The following is a 13,446-nucleotide window of genomic DNA, read 5'->3' as shown; positions in this document are numbered from 1 at the left end:
ATTGTGGTAGGAGACCCGTGCCCCGTAGTGGGACGGTTATGGGTTGATATTATGATGATGACGATGATGATAACCTGGGCTAAACTATTAAAGAAAAAACTGCCAATTCTTGTCGTCTTTGTCTCAATAGAATAAGCATTCCGAACCGGTGGTAGAGTCACAAGAAACGCACATACTTCAGTAGTTCAGTTTTCAAAAGATGTAGGCATACTTATAATACAGAATATTACATTTCTTCGCTAAACGCAAAGAGTTGAAGGTCACAGCACCAGCAACATAGATAATATTACCGGAGGCGTGAAATATAGCAAATGTGGCAACACATTCGAGAACGAAATTGGTTTCGTTTATCATCGAGAGCACACCAACAACACTCTACCCTAAATTATTTTAAAAATCGCCGTAGTAGAATACAGTCATCCTGATTATTGTATCCTATAACTTAAATGGGCACCTAAAGATGCTCCTCCACCATGTAATAATAATAGTTAAAGCTCGCCTCACATTGGAGTGAGGTGGGTCAAAGCTTTATTCTTACTCCCCCATGAATAATGGCCTTATGCCCAGTACTAAGTAATTAAATGGTTTAATGTACTAACTAAACTAACGGAAAATAAAAAACAACGCTTGTTTTAGAAAACCCGACAAGTGAAAAAATCTATATTGAAAAAGAAAACCGTTTGTACGCGGTTCCGTACCAATTTGTTTTTCAGTTACGCGGTTGTTATATTAATAGACATGCGGTTATGCAATATTGCTGGGAGTTTATGAATATATACTCTTATATAAATGCATATACGCTATTAAAATTTTATTTCTGGATTACATTCTTTTTATTAAACGGGCAAACCTGCAATGCTTGACCGTAGCTCAGTCTGTAGTTATTATTTTTATTTTAACCTCGCGGAACGCTTGGAATTTCCCATTCTTGGTTTAAAAAGTAAAAACACTCATATATAAATGCAACTTTGTGCAAAAAATTCAAACCAACCCCTCGACTGAATATTTAGAATTAAAACAATTGACTTACTAAAAACGGACACAAGTTTGTTATCTTATTTATATCTACACAAACAATACTACCTATATGAAGAAAAAAACATTAAACTTAAAAAGAACGTACTTATCGAAGCAGCAGCAACTTTGTTAGACCGCTAGACGCAGTGGCTATGACAGACTCATTCATTTTACAAGTTACAGAGATTCTCAGAATGTTTTTGTTGAACACTAGAGATTAAACTTTGCCAGCGAAGAGGCTGTGGTGATTTTCTGCTACTAATTTCTATCGCGAATATATACTGAAGCAAGGCAAAAAAACCCATTTTCCCAGCAAAGATTTATTTAGTTTTTCTGTAGAAAAGAAGCAAAGATTTATTTAGTTTTTCTGTATAAAAAGAGAAATGGCAGAAACGTAGGTCTTGCTTGCACACAAAAACACAAAACTTAATAATGATTTTTTAGAATTTTATTTTTTCGTGTCTATAATGATATAAATAATACATATTCACTTTTTTTTTATTCCACTACAAGTTAGCTCTTGACTGCAATCTCACCTGGTAGCACCTGGTAGCGGGCTAACCTGTTAGGTTAGGTAGTCGTAACCCTAATCGGTTTCAACGCGGCAACGCAACGCACTTTGAATAAAACAGCGTTTTTTTGGAAAGAAATTTGCCCGAAATATCTTGTTATATTGTTTTAAATAACGTATATTATGAATTTAACCCATCTTTGTATGGAGGCGCGCTAAAGTAACTTACGTTTACTTTACTACCTCATTGTTACAATGTTTAGAATATTCGAGTATGAGTCGAAAAGTTCTGAGTTGAATTTTCGGATTGGGCCAAAAATGTATTAGGTATCGTGTTTTTTGGTCGAAAATCGTGTAGACCGGAGCTAGGAAATTGGTGTTACGTGCATCCAAAAGCAAGTCGATCCCGGTTGTTATCACTTACTTGTGTTACTATTTGTTAACGTTAACATTGCAGCAGTCGGTAATACATTTGCTAAGAATAACGACGTAAGTAACAAACATACAAGGAGGTATACAGTTGCTTTACCAGAAACAAGCTTAACAGTTACCTTCCGTAACTTGTTTTTGGTAACATTCTGATTAAAATAAAAAATAAAAAAAAAAAAATTATTTTACATACTTTCTAAAAAAAAGAAAGCCAACTAAGAGAGATTTTCTCTTAGTTGACGTTATATAAATTATAAAAATTATGATAATAAACATAACAACAAAAGCTGATTAGTTATAGCAGCAAGTTCATTATAGATTGAGCTAACAATGTAGGTATGTTCATTGATTCTAACAAATAAATACGTTGTTTCTATTATTATTTACTTCTTTGTATGATTAGATCATTTTTAATTATTTAGCTTAAACAAGTACGTAAATTGAATCAGTTAAGAATATGCCTTAGTTAAGTAACAATAATAGGAGCAATACAGTTGCCCAGTCCATTGAATTATGATAAACAATCATTATCATCTTATTTGATGTATCTATGTTCTTTTTAGGCTCGTATGGAATCAAGATGCTTGATCACAACAATCACTATCTTGTTAGGAATAACCAATTTTTTTTTAGAGTGTAGGCTTAGTCGATAAGCACTTTTAAGACGTCAAGTCTGTGTCTTTGTAGTGACTCTACTACCGGTTCAGATGGCAGACTATACCAAGACGAAGCCGGCAAGAAACTCAGCAGTTACTTTTGCAACATTAACAATTTCCAATTTAACATTCATTTTCTTATCTTGTGAAAGATGAAAGCGGAGCGGATATTTCCGAGCAACCTTGTCATTATGTACATTATTCCCATGACTGCTTGGTTATCAATATGCGCTATAAATAAAATGGCAGCTATCTAGCTTTCAGAAAATGCTAAATTGCTATTGCAAAACACTTTAGGACTTATTTCAAAACGGTTTCCTTTGAGAGTTGCTAGCTTCCATGTCAGCAAATACAGAATCAAGGCAATCAAATGAACCGTATAAAGGAAAAAGAAGTACAAAACGATCTTGGCATGCGATGTTATTCGTACATTTTTAATCCGCACTGTCGACTCCCGCAGTTACTGACAGCGAACTGCCTGATTCAGAATAAACTTTAGTCCGATAGTGTTTTTTAAAAAACTTAAAACTATTCATTTTGCGCACGAATTCACTATGTGCATAATATATCATGCAGTTTTACACTAAAAGATGTTTACGTTCTGTCCGAGTTTATACTGTACGAGGTATCTGACTTAAGCAGGTGTCTCACAACATTTAAGGTTACACGTTATTTCTATATTGAATATGTTTCTGCCCGCAACTTTTCCGGGAACTCACATAATAGTTGTTACTTCGGGAACTTTGAGTTCTCCGAGGTAAAATGTAGCTTAGGTTTGGTTGAGTTCCTAACGCGCTCTGTAACTCATAATCCCCATACGAGATAAATAATGTCTACCCATTATCTCGTCTTATCTCATGAAAATGGGAGGAGAAAATAATAATAACCTCTAAAGCCTGTGAAGTATTATTTCGGTTTTCATTTACACGTTGTATAATTATAAATTGCAACACTACTTCACAACCATAAACCTTTTGAAGAGTATTTTATTGCGTTTAAATTAAAAAAATAAATAGAATTTCCCTGCTTGCTTTTATACGTAAGAAGAAGGTAATTCTGGAAAAGCACTATGTCAAGTAAAACTTTATTTCGCTGTTGTACAATACAATTTTTATTATGATAGCCTACTCCGTCTGCCTAGGTCTAGTTACGTGCCTGGAGCTGTAAAATTCATCATGTTGCAGCTACGCTTTAATGGGCTAGCAATAAACCTAGGCCCACTTAATCGCATAACCGATGTTGCCAAGTAAAAAAGGAATAACGAAAATGAACTTCAGGCTACAGTTTGCGCCAGACGACGCTTGGCAACCAGTTAGATTACTTGAATCGCTGAACCTTTTGCATATTTCAGTATACCCATTTAACTACTTCTACTTTATCGTTTAAATGTTTAAAATCGTTTATTTTAAACATTTAAGCTAAAACACTGGGTATAGGACGTTGGATGTTGTGCTAGTCACCTGTTAATCAAATGGTTCGGAGATTGTTAGTCGTCCAATATCAATCCCTATCCCTACTAATATTATAAATGTCAATGTAAGTTTGTTTGTTACGCTTTCACGGAAAAACTACTTAACCGATTCTCATGAAAATTTGTACACATATTCTTGGAAGTGTTAGAAGTAATATAGAATACTTTTTATCCCGACATTAAGCTCGGTCCCTTTGGGAGAGGTTATGAAAGTGTTTGACAATTTTACACCATAACTACGACAAATTTTAACCGATTTAAATAATTATTTTTGTAGTATAGAGGTTATAATATGTGTTTAATTTTGCCCAAACTTTGGTTGGAGATAGAGGATAGAACTCCTCAGCGGACAACAGCAAACCCGTAATTTAAGGCTTAGCGATACTGAATACTTTAAATTTTTTTAGAACTACAATTAAATTTAATGCCACATCAAAAAACAAAATCAAACGCAGACGAAGTCGCGGGCAACAGCTAGTATCAATATAAAAGCGAAAGTTAATCTGTTTATTTTTCTAGTTGATACCTTTGTTCGACTCAGCCGTTGAACATAGGTACTTGATGAAATTTGGCAAACATATAGCTCGCATCAGTACCTACTTAGGATAATTATTAATTCCTTAAAATCTGCTGTTTCTATTCGTTTATTTTTTAAAAGCCTAAATAAAACATTTAAAATAACCGTAATATTAAATCAAAAAAACATGTGTCTACAATGGCATCATGCTTTTATTTTTAACTTTTTCTATTAAGTAAGTAAAAATACCGTACCTCATCTTAGCTGTGACATATTAATAGACCGTGTACACTATCCGATGATTTCCGGCCTAAACACTTCTTATTGTGGGAGGAGACCCGTGCCCTGTAGTGGGCCGCTAATAGGTTTATATGATGATGATGATCCGATGAATTAATGCGGATGCTCAGACCGAGTGGATTTGCTATTAAAAGGGAATTGCAACCTTTGAACCGAAAGATGGTGTTATTCCATCACTGATAAACTTTCAGTCGGTTGGTTAAAGAATATGCCAAAATCAAAACCATGAATAAACCATGTTGTGCCCTTCATAAAGGCAAGGAGAAGAAGAGTTTTAAAGTAGAAAAACGATAACAAGAGAGACTAAAAAATCTCATCCACCGAGCAAACACTGCAATGAAAATATGAAAATCCCAAAACAGTGAATACGTTTCCTCTTTTGTATTTTTCATTACCATTAAGCCAGTTCTCGTTGCAATTTCAATTGCCCTTTTGAAGGCAAAATGGTTGGAAAATCGCATTATAAACTGAGCTCTCAGAATTGCGATTACCCAAGGGAAACAAATGTTATCAATAAAATAAAGAAATGAAATAACCACCAATTAAGGTAATTCGACATTCATTTTTTATTACCAACATGCTATCTTACCTAGACTGGCATTCATAATTAATACTCCCAACATATTACTTTTCATTACATAAAAATAATTAATTATTATTTAATTTTAAAATATGTTAGCATCTATTGATATTATATTTATATTTTGGTTGATTATACATACAAACAAATAATAAAGCTGTAGTTCATTTGTTTTGTTAAAAGGTTTGAAGAATTACGAAGTCGAATTTAAAAAACCAAACTTTTTGGATTCCATTGCCCATTTCTTTAACAAAGTTTTTTTAAATTACGGCCGAATGGTGCAGTGGACTGCGATCCTGCTTTCTGAGGCTGTGGATTCGATTCGTTTAACTGAATGAGTGTGTGATGAACGTGAATGTTTTTCAGTGGCTGGGTGTTCATCTGTATATTATAAGTATTTATATACTCGTATGTTATTAATAAAAATATTCATCAGATATCTTAATACCCATAAAACAAGCTACGGGGCTAAGTGGCGATGTGTGTATTGTCCAAGTATATTTATTTATAACAAAATGCTACGTATGTATAAACTATATTCAATAAAATGATAATAATTTATTTAAAAAAATCATGTTATGAAATGTTAGGAGTCGAGCACGTAGCAAACGCCGGCGGACAATACGACGCAGTGGGTTCCAAAAATCCAATGGGAAAAATTTACCTATTAATACGAAAAGCTAATACCTTCAACCATTTGTGCCTAGAATTCAGTATGATAACAAAACTAAAATAGTTATAATAAACATAAATATAAACTCACATATCAAATATTATTTAAATAGACTCAGGTATAATACAAGTTATAAGCTCTAGTAAAAGTCGTACAAAGAATATTTCAACGATGGAACGGATAATCAGACCGGATATCCTGCGATGTTCTCTTACAGATATCCGGTGACCTCGCTACGATATAACCTTAATTTGTAACATGGATCATATATTTCGAGGGCTATTCTAAAATCCGACTTATAGGAGAGTTTGTGATTTATCACTTTCTTTTATGTAATAACATAATATATGAATGATTTATTATAAACTATGCGAAAGCCATGCTTCTAAGAATTTTTGAGGAAAAGGTAAATGAAGTAATATCTGGAGCATGTTGTCTTCGTTATTATCATTCGTCTAAATACCCTTGGTGTACTCTCTAGCATAGAAGATATATACTCGTAGATCTTTGACCCACCACTCTACAGTAGAGTACCTCTTAAGTAAGTATCTCTATTAACCCATATTGGAAAATTTTCTACTTTCTACTCCAATATTGGGTACAAACCGATTGTTTTCCAGAGATAAAAAGTATCCTGAGTTCATCTCTTTTCAATTCAATCTATGTGACTAATTTCATAACGGTCGGTTGAGCCGAATATAGGTGGTTTCTTTTTATTCTTCTTCGTTAGCGCTTGACTCAATCTGGTTTGACGGCCGACTGGCGCAGTGGGCAGCGAACCTGCTTTCTGAGTCGTGGCTGTGGGTTCGATTCCCACAACTGGAAAATGTTTGTGTGATGAACATGAACGTTTTTCAGTGTCTGGGTGTTTATCTGTATATATTATAAGTAATTCTGTGTATTATATTCATAGAAATATTCAACAGCTATCTTAGTACCCATAACACAAGCTGCGCTTACTTTGGGGCTAGGTGGCGATGTGTGTATTGTCGTAGTATATTTATTTTATTTATTTAATCTCACACAGCTGATTCTCTTAGACAGATTCTAAGCTGCTGATTCTCTTATGCCCGGACAGACAGACAGACAGACAGAAAAAAATTAAATACAAATCTGTTTTGGACTCAGTATCGAGTATCTTTATACTCCGCATACATCCCCCGGTCAAAATTTTCAAAATATATTATATGTACAGAAATCTTCCAGTTACAGTTTTATTATAAGTATAGATGTCACCTGGTGGAAAGTTTTGATGCAGTCTGAGATGGTAGCAATACTGGAACACTAAAACGCTTGACGGCAAGTCTTTGTCGATAGAATTATGCTATCACAAGACTTCTAAGTTACACCTATCGAATCGAATATATAGCATCGAATTCCAATTCCAGAGAAAAAAAATTATCTATATCAAGCAATCAACGAATCAACATCCATATTTCACTCCGCAAAACTCATTTTCAGACTGTCAGTGCGGTGTCCGATACCGCATTGAAAAATAGACAAAACAGTTTTTACCGATCACCATTTGTCATAAAAGTGTTTATCGCCCGATATTGAGTTATTTCCACATCACACGGCATTGAGTCGCGGGAATTTCGTCCGATGCCAAATTTAAACGATTGATAGAGCACGCAGTCTAAAGTAAAGCTGGAATGTTTGTATATTTTTTTTAAAATGCTTAGATATCCGGTTTATTGACGCTATATAAGGCTAGTTGGATGGGGTATTAAGGTTTTTTTTTGTAGAAAACTTATGTTGCTTCGACCGATTTAAATGATAAAAGGCTGCATCGAGGAGACGGATAGGAAAGGTTTTTTTTTTATTCCACTACAAGTTAACCCTTGACTGCAATCTAACCTGGTAGTCGGTTATGATACAGTCTAAGATAGTAGGGGGCTAACTGTTGGGGAGTATGGTAGTCATACCCCTAAAAGTTTCTACCCATCAACACGCTAAACCGCTTAGCGGCACATCTTTGTCGGTAGGGTGTTAACTATCCACGACCAAATCCATCCACCAGACCAGACCAGAGAAAATTCTGAAATGATATATTCCCAAAAGGCCCCTGCCGGGAATCGAACCCGGGACCTCCTACTTAAATTCACCGCTGCGCCAGGGAGGTTTTTCAAAAATGGTACTTTTTATCCCGAAAAAAATAATTGTTTCGGTAGAACATAGTCTCGGGCAGCATCTTTAACACCGTTTTCAGTATTCATTAACTTTTTATTGTATATATTAATAAATATACACCTAATACCACTACTTGATGGCAAATTGCCCAAAATATTAGTGATTTATATGCTGGACAACATACTTTTTAATTATTTATTAAAATCTTCTTTCATCTCTTACTAATCCAAGAATTACAAGCAAATATAATAATCGTTTATAACAGTCCCGTTGGTTTAGTAGTTAGCATATTGGGTTATGAATCATGAGGACCAGGGTTTAGTTTATTGGATTTATGTCATGAAACTATAAATCCGAAACTCTTATAGTGACGTCCAAGCTATCGGTCCCGATTATTATGACCCACCAACCTGAGCATCGTGGATGTTCTAAGCTTCTAATTCCTTCCCCCTATAAACTGAGGATCATAATCTTCTTACAAATCGACTTCAAATCACATTTTATTGTAGATAAATTTTTAAAACGGAGTTTTTATTTTTCCGTTTTTCCTTTGGTTCTAGCCTATGGTTAGATCGTTCTCAGTATGGCTAGCCTACGTTTATCTCAAGGATATAATTTAGAACTGTGGAAAATTTTACCGGTTCAAACTAGATTGATGTAGCCATTAAGCCTTGGCAAGGTATCTTGGTAAGGTACAAAATAACCTATAGCTTATATTCAAACATACGTTTTTTTTTTTTGCATTTGTAAAGAGTACTTTAAATGAATCCCAAAGACCATAGGCTGCAGGTAATTTTTTTGTATTAAAATGCTTTGTAAGCAATTAAAATATTAGCATTTAATCCAAAACAACGCAGGAAATGTTTACCTATATTTCATTTCACGGTTAAAAACATAACATTTATTTATTTCCTCCGCAGTTTTAGTGTATAACACGTTGATAAGGTAACCGCTAGTGGAACAAACTGTGCCTTCCGGTTGACGCCCATGACACGGAAAATTCCGCGTGTAATCCAAAAACACGGTGAGAGGGTGGTTTGACCTATAAAATTCAGCGACAACGCATAATATTCATATAATGTCTAACTATTGCGTTAGTATGTTACGTCGTTCCAAATAAGAAGGTTGAAAAGGAAAAAAGACAATAAGATTAGATTATCCCTCTGTCTCTGCTTCGTTCCTGGTAGATACGTGTACCTACCGCCAGGGTACTAGCAAAATGATCTAGTATATTACGCCAAAGTAGGAGTACTCGAGTCAGTACATCACGTACTACTTACTTCCACGCGACTTTTTCCTCGTACATCTGCTAAGTTTTTTATACAAACATTTCGCTATAAAAGGTACATAAACGCTTCTTATATTCAAAAAGATTTAAATCCGACTGGTAGATCCAGAGATTAGCGCGTTCAAATAAAAAATAAACGCTCTAGCTAATTAAAAATAAACATTTTCTAAGCTACAGTATCTTAATAGCTAGATTTGGTTTAATTAGAATTAAATTTGGTGTAGTGGTAGCTGATATAACGGGTCAACATATAGGATACTTTTTATCGCGATAAACAATAAGTTTCCTCCGGGAAATGGGATGACATTTTTTATCAATTTTACTTCATAGCTTCGTTAAATTTCGACCGATTTGAATAATTCTTTTTTTATTTGAAAGTGTATACTATCAAGCATGTACTGTCTAATTTTAATGAAGATCTGAAAAATATTTTCGGAGATAAAGAACACAACTCTTCACAGATATCAGCAAGTCGCAAGGCATACCGTGAAAACCTGTAAAAACTGATTTGGTGCGTACGAACTTGCGCGGGTCAGCTAGTTTTATATATAACAAATTACCAAAAGACATTCGGTGTTCTTTTATAAAATATGCAGAAGTAGGTAAAATTACCTTTCAATAATAAAATCAATTCTATATAAGCTACGTTAAGTGGTGGAGAAATATATAAATAAATAACACAGAGTTGCGTGTCCGAAGTCATTCCGGTCGGCAAGACAGGGAAATAGATCTTCATAGAAAATTTGCCGTATCACTAAACGTGTGACCTCAAAAGCCTCTACTTATTACGATTGAGTATTTTATTACAGAACCGTCTACAACACACGCTGCTTTACGCACATCTATACTTATAATAAAACTGTAACTGGAAGATTGCTGTACATTTAATATATTTTAAAAATTCTGACTGGGGGATGCTTTATAATCGATACTGAGTCCAAAACAGATTTTTATTAATTTTTGTCCGTCTGTCTGTCCGGGCATCACGTGAAAACTACTGAACGGATTTAAATAAAATTTAGTATAGTGGTAGCTGATATTCCGGGTCAATATAAAGGACACTTTTTATCCCGATAAACAATAAGTTTCCTCCGGGAAATGGGATGGCAAATTTTATCAATTTTACTTCATATCTAAATAAAACAAAAAATTCGAACAGATTTTAATAATTCTATTTTTATTTGAAAGTGCTAGCATGTATTGTCTTATTTTAATAAGGATCTGATAAATATTGTCGGAGATAAAGGATATAACAGAAACAATAATAATATTTTATCACTCTTCAAAAATAACAGTAAGTCGCAAGGCAGACCCAAAGTCCCATAGACAACGATCAAATGCATGCGTACCATCCTACTAATATTATAAATGCGAAAGTTTGTGAAGATAAATGTATGTAGCAACTAAAATAATGACAATTTAATAACTCTGTATACCACGTAAAATAATAGTATGTTCAATGTACATAGCTAGCCACGAAGATTATGATGTTAGCATGAGATCTGTTCTAGCTTATCGATTGATTCATAAGCGGACGAAGTCGCGAGGGTCTGCTAGTTATATAATATTATTTAGGTGAAAGTAACCTACATAGCATCCTTCAACATTATTACTGACTTAGCGGAGTGTAATCTAGCCGTGGGCAAGATAAAATGCGGCACTTTTCTTTAAATACCTATTCCCAAGATGAATACAAAAGCAAACTCACTTCCATGGTAGTCCTATCTAAATGCGCTAAGAATATTAAAACGCATATTTATATAAAAAAACAACCTAAACCATGATGACGCAATACTTTACAAAGACAATAATTACTTTAGAGTTTTGCTTGTTAAAATAATTTTATTGTAATTGTTTGTAGTTTATTTCTGAGTGGTAGATCTTTTGGTGACGGCGCTCGTGCGGGGAAGTAGCAAGGTTAGCTTATTTCTGCCGCTGATATTCTCTTAATAAAATGAAAAAAAAAGTGTGCGTGCTTATGTACATGCTTTAGAAGTTAAACTTGTTTGGCGTAGCAAGATAAAAATATTTTCAAAAATGTTATCTTTCGCCTTATACTACGTTTGTAGAAAAACGACACTAACAATAGAAAAAGGTAATAATACATTGAATGTTTTATTAAAACGCATTATCTACTTAAATAAAGTTTATTTAAATATCACAAATAAATACATATCGTGAATACAGTGTTCAGTTCTCACGTAAACGAGATGTCCTTACTTTTACTAATGGTTTGTAACTTTTTTGAGAAGCTAAAATGTTGACTATAGGGCTAACTTCAGGGTGTCTGTTTTTTGCGCGCGCATTGTTGTAATGTTGTGTTCCGGTCAGAAGGGCGTGTTTGCCGGAAGCCTAATACCTACGCCTCAGGATAATGGAAACAGGGCGGCATATTGCAGGACAGGTTCCTTGCATGCCCCGTTTCTTGCATGCCCGGTTTAGTGTTGCCTTGTTTATAGGAGATGGTTTATAACGTACCAGGTGGACCATCCGCTTTGTGCGCCAACAATAACTTAAAAATAAAATCTGCTTTTATTCTCAGCTCTTTAAGATGTTTTGGACAAACTACATCGGGGATGGGAGGGAAGCAAATTTTATCTGTACCATTTTTTTTTGCACATTTTATCATTTTATATCAAGACACATATTCGACTCCAAGACATCAAAGCGGATTTCCCAGGCCAATCTCTAAACTTTGGAATCCGTATCTTTGTACTACTAGTTACGTATAAATTTACATTCGGTAAAGAGAAATGCTCTACCCTGCCATTCTCGGCGTGTCAGATGCCCTTCAAGGGCTGCGCCACTGCAAACACGGAATTAAATTAAATATAATAGAAAAAAAAATAGGGATAGGGAATATAGGGAAGGTACAAATCTCAAAAAAGTGAGAAGAAAGAGAGAAAAGAAGAGAGACGAGAAGATTCCAAAACAATGCGTTTTTTCCTGTTTTTATTGCTATCTAGCGATTTTCCATTATTTCTTTAGCGTTTGTTTAGAATTCCGGATTTGCAACAGTTTATGTGCCCGAGCAATGTAATCAAGCACGCAAGGTATGCCTATTTAAATTATTTCAGATTTTATCACGAATAACGAGTCATAAATTAATAGGCCATAACTTTTTTAATAAATCCTTTTTTTACTGCTGTAATCAGTTTAGGCCAAATTTCATGCAAATTTGGTAAATATCATTGGAGATAGGAGACAAAACTACCCAGCCGACAGTAGCAATACTTTATGTTTCTACAAATGAATACCAACGTACACTTATGCTTTTATTAGTGAATGCGTTACTACAAACACTTCACAAAATTATTCGTTTTCTTGGTAACCCTCCTCATACGAGTCAACTAAGAGTATGATGTCGACTCTTAATTTAACGATTACTGTTTATTATTAGTGTTGGAAACTGAAACTTTCCTACAAACTTCAAAAGTTGGTCACCTCGATTAATTGGTGATTGGGAATGAAAAGTTTAATAGGCAAGGTGAAACCGTAAAGCATCTCCAGGACGGTCATTGACGATTAACAATGTCAAATGCGAAAGCGTGTCTGTCTGATTGTTTTATATCTTAACTTGTTGACTCGGCAGACGTTGATCTGCCTTATAAAACAGCGCCACCTATCTGGTCCAATATTGTTTTTAAACCATCCAAAAACCCATTGAAATAGATACACAAAATTTCATCAAAAACGATCCAGCTGTTAAGCAGTAGATAAGTGACAAACTCACGTAAAGGATAATTACTTAGCCAGTCCAGCCGTTCTCTACTTTGGTGAGACTAACGACCAGAAATTCAATTTTAAATATATGTTAGACTAGCGGACCCCCGCGACTTCGTCCGCGTTTGAGTCAATCGAGAAGCTAGAATGT

General features: G+C 34.6%; 1 protein-coding gene across 3 annotated transcripts in view; it reads left to right on the top strand.

Annotated features, from left to right (window-relative positions):
• The window catches only part of LOC120623481 (pseudouridine-5'-phosphate glycosidase), a 220,864-nt gene that overhangs the window by 141,347 nt on the left and 66,071 nt on the right, over positions 1 to 13,446 (top strand). The window lies entirely within an intron of this gene.

This window comes from Pararge aegeria, chromosome 4 (assembly GCF_905163445.1).
Source record: "Pararge aegeria chromosome 4, ilParAegt1.1, whole genome shotgun sequence".
Taxonomy (NCBI): Eukaryota; Metazoa; Arthropoda; class Insecta; order Lepidoptera; family Nymphalidae; genus Pararge; species Pararge aegeria.
This window is presented reverse-complemented; position numbering and strand designations above follow the sequence as displayed.